We start from the raw sequence: 15,183 nt of genomic DNA on the forward strand, positions 1-15,183 counted from the left end.
TGATTACAACCTGAATGCTTTCTGGAAAGGAACCGCCTCATGGGAGTTCAAAATCACTTCTTTTCCAACAATAGGATCCAAATGATAAACTTAAATTTCAATTCAATTTATTGATTGAGGCCATTTTGGAGATCAACAATTTTAAATATATACAAAATCCACACACTTTTGAAAAATTGTCACCTAAACTTTAATTCAATCCACTTTCTGATTAAACACTGCCCATTCCAGCGAGCATCACAGGACCACTTGTTGTTATCTTCCTAATTAGTGATAATGTTTCGGGTGATTTTGAGGGAGGAGATTATCCCGGTCTGGCTAAAACTGTTTAATGGGATCTTAGAAGGTAAATCTTGCCTGCCTGACTCTTGGAGTGATGCTGTTATTGCACTGATTTTAAAGCCAGGGAAGAACCCAATCAATGTCAGTCATACCGCCCAATTTCTTTGCTAAATGTTGACTATAAAGTCTTTGCTGGAATTCTGAATGCCCGACTTAGCACAGTTGTTGGGCCAATAATTCACACGGATCAAAAGGGTTTCTTGCCAGGCCGGCAGATGTCTGATTTAATACATACCTTAATTGGGTCGATTGACTTGGCTTTGTCGCAGGGTCTCCCTCTATCAATCATTACTGTTTAAGCAGCCAAGGCCTTTGACCGGGTGAACGGGCACCTTCTGGATAGGGTTCTTAAGGTCTTTGGTTTTGCTGATAGTTTTAGGAAAGTGTTGAAAGAAATATATAAATCCCCTCGGGCCCAGATTCTGGTTAATGGCAATCTCTCCCCGGTAGTTAAGATAGGGCGTGGAACTAGGCAGGGCTGCCCGCTTTCCCCCATCCTATTTGATTTATATATAGAGCCGCTAGCTCAGAGCATAAGGTTGAATCAGAAGATTGTCCATTTTTAAATAAACGGGTTTATACAAAAGTTAGCACTGTATGCTGACGACCTGATCCTTCTATCATCCAATGTCAGCACTACACTTTCAGAGCTTGAAGCTGAAACCCAAACTTTTGGAAGCCTGTCAGGTTATGAGATAAACAATGAGAAAACCGAGGTTGTGGCCTTGAACATAACCGATCAGGAGGGGAATTTTGCTAAAGAACTTAGATACTTAGGAGTTATAATATCTCAGGTCCCCGCCCTAATTCCCAAGATTAATCTAGATAGAGTTTCAAAAGAGGTCAATGTCCTACTAAAAAGATGGAAGAGTATCCCACTATCATTGTATAGGTGAGTTAATCTCATCAAGATGTGTGTTCTCCCAAAATACGCTTACCTTTTTAACAACATTCCTTCAGAATTTGGAAAATCTGATATTCTCAAAATCCAGGGCAAGATATCTTCCTTTATCTGCGCAAGTAAAGCGATCTGGTTATCCTGGAAGAAATTAAGGCGCAAACTCCAGCGATGGGGGTGGCCCTACCAGACTTCCAGCTGTACTGTTGGGCTTATCAACTAAAGAACTGTAAATGCTATTGCTCTCTCCGGACAGTTCGCTGATAGGCTGCATGTTTAAAGCCATGTTAGTAGGAGAAGAGGAGCTAGGTTTCATGTACAAGTTCGACTCTCCTAAATTCTTTAAAAATATTTGTTTAACGACTCTGCGTTCGGCGGCTAGGTTGTGGTTGGACTGCTGAAATTGTTTAGAACTATCCTATTATAGTAATTGGGCGTCCGTTTGGGATTCACCCGGTACACCGTAGTGTCTTTTGGACTCTCTTGCTTACCCACTAAAAGAGGCAGGAGTTGTATATTGGAGAGACATTGTACTTGGTGACAAATGCCATTCCTGGGAATACTGCACCCATATTACCAACTGTACTTTGTCCAGGTTCAAGTTTTATCAGCTCTTTTCCTGCTGTAAGAAGCAAAGCTGGCCACTTCAGTTCAGTTCAGTATACTTTATTTCGTTGGTTAAAAACCATCATAAAAATACATAATACAATTCAACAGTGACAATTTACATAAAATCTCTGAACTTTGACCATGTTAACATTTTAAAATTCATGTTAATAATGGTTTAAAAAAAAAGAAATGCATTTAATTCAATTCATCCTACATCAACCCCTAGTATTTCGTAATTTGACCACAATTTAAAAAAAACTCACAATGGCACACAGAGTACGCATGTCAGACGCCCTTTGCAAAAATAATAATGCAGTTTTAGCATGATAAATTTTTTACTCCTTTAAAATGTCCACAAGATATCTTTGGCGTGGAATTCTATAAAAAGAACATAATAATACAAAATGAAGGGTGTCCTGCGGAGACCTATTGTCGCAGCCGCAGGCACCCTTCTGCTCAATTGTTAAGGTAAAACCAGACGGGTATGCTAAAATATTAGATAACAGATTGAGCCTAAAACGGCACATTAAAAACCTCTCTTGTTGGCTATGCATTAGGAATAGATAAGATTCCATCCCCATTTCGTTGTTCACAAGAGCGTGCACTACTACAGATGTTTTAGTAGAGTCAATTTGTTTCCTGCTAGAGTCATATTTTTCGATTAACTGCATATGGATGCGATGTTTACAGGAAGTGTCGATCAGTGTTGGGTCGGTAAATAGACTTTGATGACCTATACCCTCTAGGGTTTCTTTAATGTATTTAAGTCATGGAATTTGTAAGCACGTTTCTCTCAGGAGGCAGTCTGTAATTATTTGTCTACTGAGTTCGGCATTTGGATTTAACCAAATTCGAAGCCAGGTCAGGATCGGTCTCACTTTTATCAGATCAGAAATGTACGGGGTACCCAGTTCCTTGTGTATAATCGTTGCCGGAATGCTTTGTGGTAATTTCTGCAATTTCCTTAGGAATTTATCTTCCTCTACTTGTATCTGGTGTGCAACCCTAAAGCCCCAGACCTCTGCCCCATAGATAGCTTTGGTGGTACTCACTGCTCTGTAAAGTGTCATTATTAGTTCTGGGGACCAGCGGCCCAACCTGCGTGCAAAGTTTAAGATGGCACCATTTGCTGATACAAGTTTCCTACACCTTTCCTCCAATAATGGGGCAAACCTAATATTTTCGTCGAACAAGAGACCCAGGTATGGAAATGTATTTACAGTGTTCATGGTATGCGCTCCTATTTTGAACAAAAATTTCTTAGACGGTTTCTTCCCTGCGACCATGACAAATGACTTAGTCAGGTTTACCGAGAGGTCTAGGTTCTCCATGAACCTAACAAAGCCACTGATTAGCTGCTGCAAGCTCACTGCTGTTCGTGCGAGCAGGACTGCGTCATCTGCGTATAAAAGTACCGGTATGTGACGCGATCCTACTCTTGGGCAATCAGTCCCCAATATCGTCAGAGAGCTCTCCAGGTCATTTATGTAGAGGGAAAATAGGAACGGAGCCAGGATACACCCCTGCCTCACCCCACCAGTGCACGGGAAGGGATCGGTGCTCACCCCTCCCGCGCTATAGCGGACATTGGCAGAGGTGTTCCAGTGAAGTTCCTTTAGGATGTTTAGAAGATCTGGATCAATTCCCAATTTAAACATAAGTGGCCAGAGTTTAGTTCTATTTACATTGTCGAATGCAGCTGCCAGGTCCATGAACCCCATGTACATTGTTCTCAGATATAGTGTATTTGGCGACTAGTAGATATAAGTTCAGGCATTGGTCACTAGTTGACTTGCCTGCTCTGAACCCATACTGGGTGTCCACTAGGGTATGGTGTGCTTCTGTCCACTCAGCAAGACGGTTTAAAATTGCTCTACCTAATAGTTTTGCTGAGACATCAATTAGCGAGATTGGTCTGTAGCATTGTGGGTTATCCCTACATCCTTTCTTGTATATAGGGATAATCAGTGCAGTTGACCAAGAACGCGGGAGTCCTGTTTTAATTGCGGCATTTAGTACTCTAGTCATTATCGGTGCCCACAAATCAATATTACTTAAAAAAAGATCTGGGGGGGGTGCCGTCCGGGCCTGGTGCTTTATTGCGCGTCAGGCCCTGGATTGCCTTAGAGATTTCTAATAAAGAGAATTCTAAATCAGTTGCTCTGGGGCCCTCCCACACTCCTTCCCTAACTGCTTCATCCTGTTGGTTATAAAGACTTTTGAAATGGTTAATCCATTGTTCGGGAAGTATGTTGGTGCTAATTACTGGGGAACTGGAGTCATGATAACAGGGTCTATTTATAATTCTCCAGAATTGGGTATAATCTCTGTTTTCACCTGCTTCTCTTAAATCTGCCCAAACTTCCTTTTGGAGTGTAGTCTTTCTTTGCTTAAGCTGCGTTTTATAGTTACGTCTGCAGAGGGCGATTTCATTCTTTTCTCTCAGAGACTTCTTGAGGCTCTGTTTTAGTTCTCTCAGTGCCCGCGAGCAATTAGAGTCAAACCATCTTGGGGTTGTCGGTTCCTTTATCGGCCGCTTAGTTTTTAATAATCCCTCAACTACCCTAGTTAAAGACTCAAATGCCAGCACCACTTCTCTCCCCTCTCTTGCAAGATCGAGGCAAATCTTTATGTGATCTTTCCCTCTTTCCACTAGCGTGCTATAGAATTCTTGAGGGTTGATCTTTGCCCATCTTATACGCCTCCCCTGGTCAGATGGACAAATTACAATATCTTCCCTGCGGTTTTCTACAGGTAGATCGTTCCATGCTATATTGAGAGTTGAGGGGTTGTGATCGCTAAAGGGGTTCCACTCCGTTCTAACCTCTTTAATCTGCTCTTTGGCAAAGGCAGATATTACTATAAAATCAATAATAGAAGAGCAGCCTCTTCCTTTAAATGTTGGTACAAGAGTGTCCCCTTTTTTCAATGGCAACAAGTCCATTGTGTGGGTGAGGGCGAAGCTACCCAATAAGTTCATAAGCAGTGTACCTTCTCTGTTGTGTTCAAAGTGTGGGCCACTTTCTTCAGGACAGGATGACCAATCAGGTGTCATAGGAAATAATTTAGGGCACAAGTGACAATTAAAGTCACCCATCAACAGTACGATTGGTTCGGTGCCCCCCTGCCTTTGGTCTATTTCGTCATTTAATCTACATTCTAACTCTTGTAGTATGGGGAAATTTCCCTCAACTTGGCCTGAGTTATAAAAGTTTAGAATTAGAAATGTCTGTCCTTGTCCCTGGAATGTCACTGCTTGTGTGGTATCTGATGCCCATATGGGTTGTGACCAAATGCCTTTTAAGTCTAAGACCACGTATATAACTAGCCCTCCCTTTGCCCTCCCCGATCTTGCTTCCTGGGCTGGCCTAAAGAAACATTTATAGCCCTCCAGTTGGCATGAGTCGGCATCTCGTGCCCATGTCTCCTGTAAGGCTATAATGTGGAAACCACTTATATAGTCCCTCCACTCCTTGTTTTCAAGTTTGCCCCCCAGGCCTGCTATATTCCAAGACACAAGTGCTAGCCCTGCCCTATTTGCTTTCCTATCCTCTGCGCTGTAGTCATTTAATCTACATTCGCCTTTTTTGTGTGTTTTTAGTGCACTGTCAGTCTCCTCCCTCTGATTTAGGGGGTCCTCTATCCTCATTGCTGCCCCTTTCGTGGTATGAGTCATTCCTTCCTCTCTTACAGGACTTACTTGCTCCCCTATTACACTACTTATTTGCTCATTAGATGTAGGGAGTAGTCAATCGTTTTCATCGAGCGACTGGCGGGGGGCAAATCTGTTTCTCCACTGGGGATATTCCCGGGGAGGCAAGAGCTGTTCCGGGTGGTTCCTGGCTCTTTCATTTTGGGTGTATTGTGGCCTTCCAGAGTTCCACATTGGGTAATTAAGATTGTTGCTGCTCCTTCTCCTGGGGTAAAAATACCCCAGGGGGAGCGCATAGATTGTGCTGGTGTGGTTTCTGTTAGGACTTCTCAATATATATTCCACCAGTCTAACATCTCTGAAATTTGCCACTATACAGTCCCCTCTTATGTCTTTTTTCTTCCCTCCTAGCCAGTTGACTCTTCTTACGTGCAGTATCTCCCCCCTTTCCCCGTTATTCAGTGGCCGGTGAATATCCAGCCACTTTGCAATTTTTGAATGGAGCTGAGAGTGCGATTCTTTATCTGATACCCTACGTTCTGGTACTCCTGCGAATACTATTACAAAGAGGCTGGCCTCTGGTGGTAGGTTTATATGTGGGAGGGGGCTTTCTGGGCTATGGAATGGGTCACAGTCCTTGTGGAATGTGCTTGAAGGGTCATTACTAGGTGGTGGTATTCCTGGACCCTTTGTATAAATGTTTGCTGGGGGCCATTTACTATATTTTTAGTGCCCGTCTTTTGGTTTAATCCCCTTCCCACGTCCTGAGGAAGTTCTGGGGTGTTATGTACCTCGGCAATCGTGTGTTGGATGTTATTAACACAACTATTAATACTTGCTATTTTATCAGTAGCCACACTCTTGGGTTGATTAGGTTGATTAGGACATGGAGGATAATTCTTACATATCAGATCTATTGTCTTGCCTTGTTTGTTTAAGTCATTGGCTATTTTATCCACCCTGCTTACAATTGGTTTCAACTGGGCGATAATGAATTTTCCATGTGTTTCTTGAATTCTCCTAGAACCTCCTCAATCCAGCCTGACGGATTTTCGCTTGTGTGCACTCTATTGTCTATCATGGTAGCCTCTTGTCTCTTTTCAGGACGACCAACTCCTCTCAGTGATTTATTTTTCCTGTGGTGTCCCTTACTCTTCCTCTGTTGTTTGGGTTGACTTTGGGTGATAGGGTCACTGTGCTCTAAATTTTCTACCCCAGCTAGTGGTATGTGTTGGGCGCAGGGAACACACTCTAGTGGGTTACTAGTCGAGAGTATATTTCCCGACATATTGGGACTATCAGCTAGTATTTGGTCCCTAAGTTGTGGTGGCTGCTATAAGAATGGGTGAGGCGGATGGACTCCTTTCCATTCGATTTATCTCCCCCGATACCTTCCTTAACATCAAATCAATTGCGGTAGGTTTTTTTATTTTAATAGTGGGTGCAGTATTTGTTTCCGCCATGGTTTGTGTTGGGTTTTGGGCTAGATGTGCTCTGCTCGTAGCCGAGCGTGTTTTAGGGGGATTTGACATAGTGAGTCTATTATTGGCTAGCTCTTTTCCCTCCCCTGAGTGCAGTCCTAAGTTCCTTCTTGTAAGTGACTACACAAACCTATAAGGGCTATACTTGCCCCTCGCCCAGTTCGTCGTCTTGGGAAAATAAATGTCAATGTGTTCTGTAGCCCTGGCGAGCAGATAACCAGTCCAGTTTAACAGTACCTGTCACGATAGCAATATCAGGGGGGGTGGCCCGTCCCGTCCCTGGTCGTCCACAGACGGCCCGTCCTCTGCCCGTGCTCCACCCGGCGTCGCCCGCGTGCATCCCGCGACGCGGTAGGAGCGTTGCTTCTTTATGCGCCTCCGGGCGCGGTTCCGTGGCGCTGCAGGCGGCGTCCCCGAGTCCCAGCAGAGGACCCTGGGAGATGTAGGCAGGCAGGCTGGTTTGCACTGAATGCTCCCTCCACTCGGCGGCCGCGATGGCAAAGGCGGCGGCAGGGGAGAGCAAAGCAAAAAGCGAAGGTACGTGGAGTCCAGGCGGCCTTTGAGGTGAGTCTGGAAATGCCCCCAATCGTTTGTTAGGCCCCGCTCCCCAGCAGGAGAGTTGCTTCTTTATGCGCCTCCGGGCGCGGTTCCGTGACGCTGCAGGCGGCGTCCCCGAGTCCCAGCAGAGGACCCTGGGAGATGTAGGCAGGCAGGCTGGTTTGCACTGAATGTTCCCCCCACTCGGCGGCCATGATGGCAAAAGCGGCGGCGGGGGAGAGCAAAGCAAAAGGCGAAGGTACGTGGAGTCCAGGCGGCCTTTGAAGGGAGTCTGGAAATGCCCCCAATCGTTTGTTAGGCCACTTACAGAGGATAGCAGTATGGAAAGCGAACTACAGGATCTAGCTCCCAGGAAAAAAGAAGTGGCGCATTGGTATAACCATCTTTTGGCAGCTACAGAGAGAAAGATGGATCAACCATACAGAATCTGTGAGAACTACTTGCCGAGTGAGGAGTTGGAAACTGTATGGCATGTATCTTTAAATACTCTTTACCCCTGATTAAATCTGCTGCACTGAGAAAAAAACACTTTTTTAGACTCCATAGAATCTATTGGTCTCCCCTTAAGCTATCCAAGATAAAGGGAGGTGAAGAAGCCAGCTGTATGAGATGCGGCCTTCAGAATGCAGATGATGTCCATGTATCCGCATCCGGTTTCACGATACAAGAATGTTGGACATATGTGGGTAAGATTATCTCTAGAGCCCTGGGTCGCATCGTGGAGGTAAGCCCAACTCTTATAATATTTGGTTTTACTCCTGCACTGGGGGGAGCTTCAGACCCGATAGGGCCCCAACAAAAACTGGTGTTTTACTTAATTTTGCTGGCTAGTAGGGAGATTTGTAAAGCTTGGCGCCAGACAACATCTCCTACTTGGAATGCTTGGTGGAGTTCTGTTAGAACCAATAGGATCAAGGCTGCATTAATCTCCTCTATCCACAATGGATCTGATCTCTTCAGTTACTGCCGATGAGGTTGACTCTGTACAGTAGTAGAGTCTAAACCCATGTTGAGCAGGATCCAGACAGTCCGTATTTTCAAAGAAGGAAGTGACCTCATGATTCATGGCCTTTTCTAAAATGTTAGTAGGAAGAGGAAGAACCAATCTGGGTCTGTAGTTCTTTATATCTGAGGGATCGAGGGAAGGAGTCTTTAGAAGTGGCAAAGTAGATGCCTTTTTCCAAGCAACTGGGAAAAAAAGGACTTCAGCACCATTGTAATAACTAAGTGAGATGAGCAGAAATGGTAGATGAAACCGGATGGAGGGCAAGAATCTGCAGGGCTCCACATTTCATAGTGTTGATAAGATTAGAGACTTTCTCTTCAGAAAGTGGGGTGAATGTACTCATTACCAGGAAATGGTAAATTAGTTTATTCACCATACGTTCCTCCACTGTATCTGTCCCTAAAGATTATCTGGTGTTATTGTAAAATCTAGGAATATTTTATTAACTTTGGAAAAAAGAATTCGGCTACTTCATCACAACTTTTTGGCTGGGAGTTACTAAATTTTTATAACCAAAGGATGAAAGTGATTTAACTGTGTTGAACAATAGGCTGTTACTCTTCCTCCAAAATTGTCATTGGTGCCTACATTTTCTTTTTACATTTCTCAAGATCATAGGAGTACCATGGTGTGGAAGACGCAGACATATGGTTAATCTTCAATCTAAAAGGCCCTACTTGACAAACTGTCTGGTAACAATGTGCGAGATGATTAGCCTTAAGTAGCTCAAGACTTTCACTGATCAGAAGTGCCACTCCCTTCAGAAAAGGTTGAAGACCCCTGTTGTAAACACTTAATATCCCCAAAATCAAATAATTTGAAAAATGCAAAAAAAAACAGAACTGTGCTACAAAACAAAGAGTTTCCATTGGGCTAATCCTGTGAAAGGGGGCTTGTTTTTATACTTGCAACAATTGTCTAGGAAAGATAGGATAGGCATGATGCAAATTGTGAAAGAGAGAGGGCACATGTTACTTCCACCCTTTTCAAGTGGGAGTTCAAAAATATGGATCCAGCCCACAAGGTTCTGAGTTTCCCAGAAGTGTACTGAACCCCAGACTGACCGGAGTCTTGAAGCAACATGAGTATATTGTAGTTACAGCCCAAGAGCTCTAGAACCAGCAGAATCTAGCATCCAAGACTCTACACAAGAACAAATAGGAGTTAGAATAGCCTTGCCTTTTCCATGTCACCCTACCCCGCAGCACTGCCCCCAACCCCACCACACTAACCTTGAAAACCATAGCCCCTTGCCCCAAAACACCACCATCATCTGTTCCCACAAAACACTGGCCCTTTCTGCTCGCCTTAAAACTAATCACCCACACTGCAACCTATCCTCAAAACACTATATGGCTACACTGTCTGCTTCTGCCATAACGCTGCCCTCTAACCTGCCATCCCCACCCAAACTGACCCCTGCCCTACCATTGTCCCTATTGCCACACTGTTGGACTTGGCCCTTTAAGCAGGTTCACCCCTGAACTTTTTGCCTTGAACTCTGACCTGATGTTAGTTGATTTGCGGCCTCTGCGCACTTTAGCACTGTGGCCCAGTGTAAAGTGTGTGCGCTCTCTGAGTGCATGTGGTGAGAATTGCATGCCCTCCCATAGGAATGCATGGGGGATATGAATGTCCATGATAATTTCTGATGTGAGAGGAGTGTAGGGGCAAGTTATGGTATGTGCAGACTCTAGAGATTAAATGCTACACAATGGTGTGCGCTGATTTAATGTGACTAGTGGAGAAGTGCCACTTTTAGAAGTTGGCATTTCTGTGTGCAGTGAATGTGAATTGACTGTCTGGCTTGTGATTGACAGGAGCTGGCTGGTGTGCTTGGCTCCAGGAGCCAGGATGGGTCTGCCCGGTGGTGAATAGGGAGATCTGCATGTAGATGGGAGGGAGGAGTTGCATCTGGGACCTAAATAGGGCTGGGCCTTCCCTCCACAATGCTGGCTCCACCTCCTGTGGTGCGTCTGATGTCCCTGGTTTCGAAAGGAAGTCCCGCGCTCGCCGCCGCCCGAAGGACAATGCTGGCGCCTGCCTGTGCAGGGCTCCCATTGCTGAGGGAGAGCCCCCCGTGCAGCAGGACTGCTTTAAAGTTCATGGATTCATCCTGGCATGTGGGAAATACTCACAAGGTGAGGAATCTGCAGGTAAAGGAGTATCCACCAGAAAGAGCGTTACCGAAGGTAAGTAACTGGTATGTTAGGTTTCCTGCTTTTGTATACGGTGAACTCCGCTGGCAGAGTTATCCGTAATCAGCGGAGCTTGCGGAGTTCCTAAAAACTCTTCGCTGTGGAGCGTACGAGGTTTTTTTCCAAAAACAACTTCCTGGCGAGATTCGTCATCGGATTTCTCAATGCGAGTAGTCGCGGCAGGATACAACCACTCGCGTTGAGAAACCTTCCTTCGCATTAACAAAGCTGCCGCTCGAGTAGAAGCAGCTACACCCTCTTGCGCTGCACATGGTGCCATTCACGATTAATTTTACAGGGTGGGACTAACAATCGGAGATCAAAATCCCCACGAACTGCATGACCTTAACACACTCCGCTGCTCGCAGAACTCCGCGTGGAGCGGTTGAGTTTTTTTGACACTTTGCGGAGTTCTTCATTGAGGAACAACGCCTAGGCCTAATCTTATCATGAAAATCTAGATTTCAGTCATATGTTAAGAAACAAGGGTGAGTAGAAACCTTGTGGGCGGAGAAAATTTAAGACATTAATATTGTGAATTTTGTAGTAATTAGTTGATTTTTGCAAGTACTAACACTTCTCTTTGTCAAGTAAAGACCTTGAGAGTTTTGTAACTTTCAGATAGTCAAATTGTGGATTTTGATGCAATTAAAACATTTTCAAGGCCTGAAATTTCTTTGAAGGTTGCATGCGGGCAGCCTAAGTTATCCTGCAAGAAATTCTTGATTAATCCTATTGCAACTACAATATGTGCTCTCTCATGTGAAGTCGGGTTGTTAGAAGCTTTTCTGCAACACAAGATATGCCTTACTTTTCACCTTGTGTGGGTGCATTTCTCATGTTTAGTGAGATCTCCTTTCTGGGTATAACGTTTCTGGCTTTCCCCTCCTGTATAAGGCTTTAGTCCAGTGTGAATTCTCTCATGTGAAGTGACATTGTATTTGCGATTAAACCTTATCTGACATTCAGAACACACATAAGGCTTTTTTCCCCCCGTGTGAGTTCACTCATGACAAGTGAGAAGTCATTTGTGACCACAACTTTGCTTGCATTTCGAGCACTCATAAGGTTTTTCCCCAGAGTGTGATCTCTCGTGAAGCATAACTCTGTCTTTCAGATTCAAGCTTTTATGGCAAAAGGATTTTCTCCAGTGTGGAGTTTCTCATGGTGAGATAGCATTTTTCTCTGCAGCTTTTCTGGCATTCAGAGCACTCATAAGGTTTTCAATAGTATGGAGTCGCTTATGGTTAGTGAAATGAATGAAATGAAAAGAATCTTGTATCGCGCAACTAAGCCCGAAGGCATCAAGGCGCCTAACAGCAAAACCATAAGAACAAAAGGAGAACAGTAACTACGGGTACGCACTTGCAAACAACCATGTTTTCCATGCTTTCCGAAAAAGCAAAACGGAAGACTGAGATTTAATTTCACAAGGAAGGGTATTCCATAACTTCGGGGCAATTGAAGAGAAAGCCCTACTGCCCCATTTATTCCTACGGAAGCGGGGTACAACCAGCAGGTTCTTTGAAGAGGAGCGTAAGTCTCTGCCCGATATATAGGGTAGCAGTAGTTTCTTAACACACCCTGCCCCCTTACCAGAGAGTGCACTATAGGTCAGGCAGAGCGTTTTAAAGATGATCCTCGATTCAATAGGAAGCCAGTGTAGGGCCTTCCTAGCTGCTGTTGCTGACGCTAATCTGGGGGAACCCAGAACAAATTTCGCTGCCGCATTTTGGGCTGTCTGAAGACGCTGTATCAGGCTCTTATTCATGCCGGTATATAAGGCGTTACAGTAATCAAGTCGCGAAGTGACAAGTGCTACCACCACTTGCTTCCGCGCCTGAAGAGACAGGTAATGTTTTATTTTTCGGAGTATTTTAATAATACCCCAGCAGGCAGCAACAGTTCTGTTGACCTGCAGGGTCATGGAGAGGGCGGGATCAATCAATACTCCCAGGTTCCGTGCCGACTCTGTAGGAGTAGGACAGGTCCCCAAGGAAGGCGGCCACCATTCAGGTGACCAGATGTTGTTGTTTGGGCCGAACACCAAGATCTCAGTCTTCTCACCGTTCAACTTTAGTGAATTGTAAATCATCCACTGGGACACTGCTTCCATGCAGTTCCTAACGTTGAACGGTGAGTAGTTATTCAGGTGGGAGAGGGACACCAAGATCTGTGTGTCATCAGCATACGAAACTACCTCCATCCCAAAAGATCTAACCAACCTGGCAAGCGGGGTCATGTAGATGTTAAACAGGGTCGGACTTAACGCCGACCCCTGTGGGACCCCACATTGCACAGGTAGGGATGGAGATAGAAACTCTCCCACCTTAACCCTCTGTTCCCTCTGGTCCAAGAAGGAGGCCAGCAGACTCAGAGCCGCCCCTTCCACCCCTATCTCCCTCAGGCGAGATGTTAAAACCGAAGGGGATAGGGTGTCAAAGGCGGCTGTCAGGTCCAAAAGGACCAAGGCGGTGGTATGACCCTGGTCTACCTCCGTAAGGATGTTATTCAGAATGACCGTGAGGGCTGACTCAGTGCTATGATGCCTCCTGAAGCCATGTTGAGATTGATCCAGGAGACCCGAGGAGTCAAGAAAAGCCGACAGATGTTGATTTAGATAAGTCTCCATCATCTTTGCGGGAGCTGGAAGCAAAGAGATGGGGCAATAGTTCTTGAGCACCTCAGGATCTAGTGTAGGCTTCTTTAGGAGGGGCTTAACCACCGCACTCTTCCATTGAGATGGAAAAGTGCCCTCTCTTATAGCCCTATTCATGATTTCCAGCAGGAAGGGCAGTAAGGAATCTCTGCACTCCTTCAGGACTTTAAAGGGGCATGGGTCCAATGGGGACCCAGACCTTATCTTATTTAAGAGCAGGTCAAGCTCCTGATAAGATAAAGGCGGAAACTCGGACAAAGTCATGGAGGTGGTAGATAGAGCCTCCTTCAAGAGCAGAGAGGAGGGGACCTCTGTAGTTCAAGATTCGAATAGATGTCTGCGATCTTCGAGTGGAAGAATCCTGCGATTTTATCACAGAATTCCTGGGTGCTTACGACAGGGTCCGGCAACTGTAACGTACAAAGCGAGCCCACTATTTTAAAAAGATCCCTGGGAGAGGAAAGAGCCATTGTCAGGTTAGCAAAGTACTCTTGCTTCACTCTGATGATCTCCATCTTGTACTTCCTGAGTAGTTTCTTGTGTTTATCCCTCTTCTTCATATTCCAGCTTGTCCGCCAAACCCTTTCTTGCTTCCTGCACCCCTGTCTCATGAGCCTAAGCGGCTCCGAAAACCAGAGTGCCGAGGGTTTCTTTCTCGCAGAGTAGCAAGAAGAAATAGGAGCTAGCACGTCAACTGCTGAACTAATGGCTTTAGACAATTCCGAAGCAGCTATACTGACATCCTCAAAAAGATCAGCATTGTAATTTTGCATCAGTGGTGCCAGCATGGCGCTCGTGATTTTCCTGAGATTCCTCCTAGATATAGTTTGACTGGGGACACTAGTCTTTGCAGGCATCAAGGCGACCAGAAGCTCCAAAGGGATGGCAAAATGATCGGACCAGGCTAATGGGATGGGATCGCCTATTTTGAGCCTATCATCATTAGAAAAAACCGCGTCCAATATATGGCCCGCCTGATGAGTAGGCTGTTTGACCAGTTGCACGAGATCACATGCAGATAGTGAGTCCAAAAGGGCCAAGCAATCTTTAGAATCAGGGTTATCTAAGTGATAGTTTAAATCACCCAAAACGGTCAGATTGGCAGGTCCGAAATAGGGCTCTAGGATGTTAAGAAGAGACTGACTAAAATCTGTCCTGGGCCCAGGAGGTCTGTACACCAGGATGCCCACAAAAGGAGCAGCATCAAGAGATTTTATAAGAAAATGGAGGGCTTGAAAAAGGTCGGTGGGCCTGGAGAGTTGAGTGGTGTGACAAGTATGGGAGGTCTTGTAAAGGATTCCAAGGCCGCCTCCTCTACGCCCCACTCTATCCAATCTGGATAGAGAATATCCTTCCGGCACAGCCTCTACCAAGTCAGGACCAGAGGACTCAGTGGCCCAGGTTTCGGTAAGGAACACCCATATGGGCTTTCTTGCTGTGACAAAATCACGAAAAGCGATGTTATTTTTCATTAGAGATCTAGTGTTAATCAGAAAGCCCGAATTTTTCAGGGGAGGCAACGTAGAAGAAGTGGCAAGGACAGGGGGAGTAGAGCAAACTGTCGAGAGCTTACCACAGATGTTCGAACAGTTGCAGTAGAAAGCGTCTCGAAGAGACTCCGGAGAGCAAGAAAAATGGCATGGTAGTCGTGCAGGTCTCAGACGGGTGAGATCCTGGTAAGAATACAAAGGACCTGCCAGAGACATATCGGATACAGCCAAGGACCGGAGTCTCCCGCCCTATTAGCCCGTCCTTAGCGCGGACGGGCTGGACTCTGGCG

The sequence above is a fragment of the Lissotriton helveticus genome, chromosome 1_1, assembly GCF_964261635.1.
Source record: "Lissotriton helveticus chromosome 1_1, aLisHel1.1, whole genome shotgun sequence".
Taxonomy (NCBI): Eukaryota; Metazoa; Chordata; class Amphibia; order Caudata; family Salamandridae; genus Lissotriton; species Lissotriton helveticus.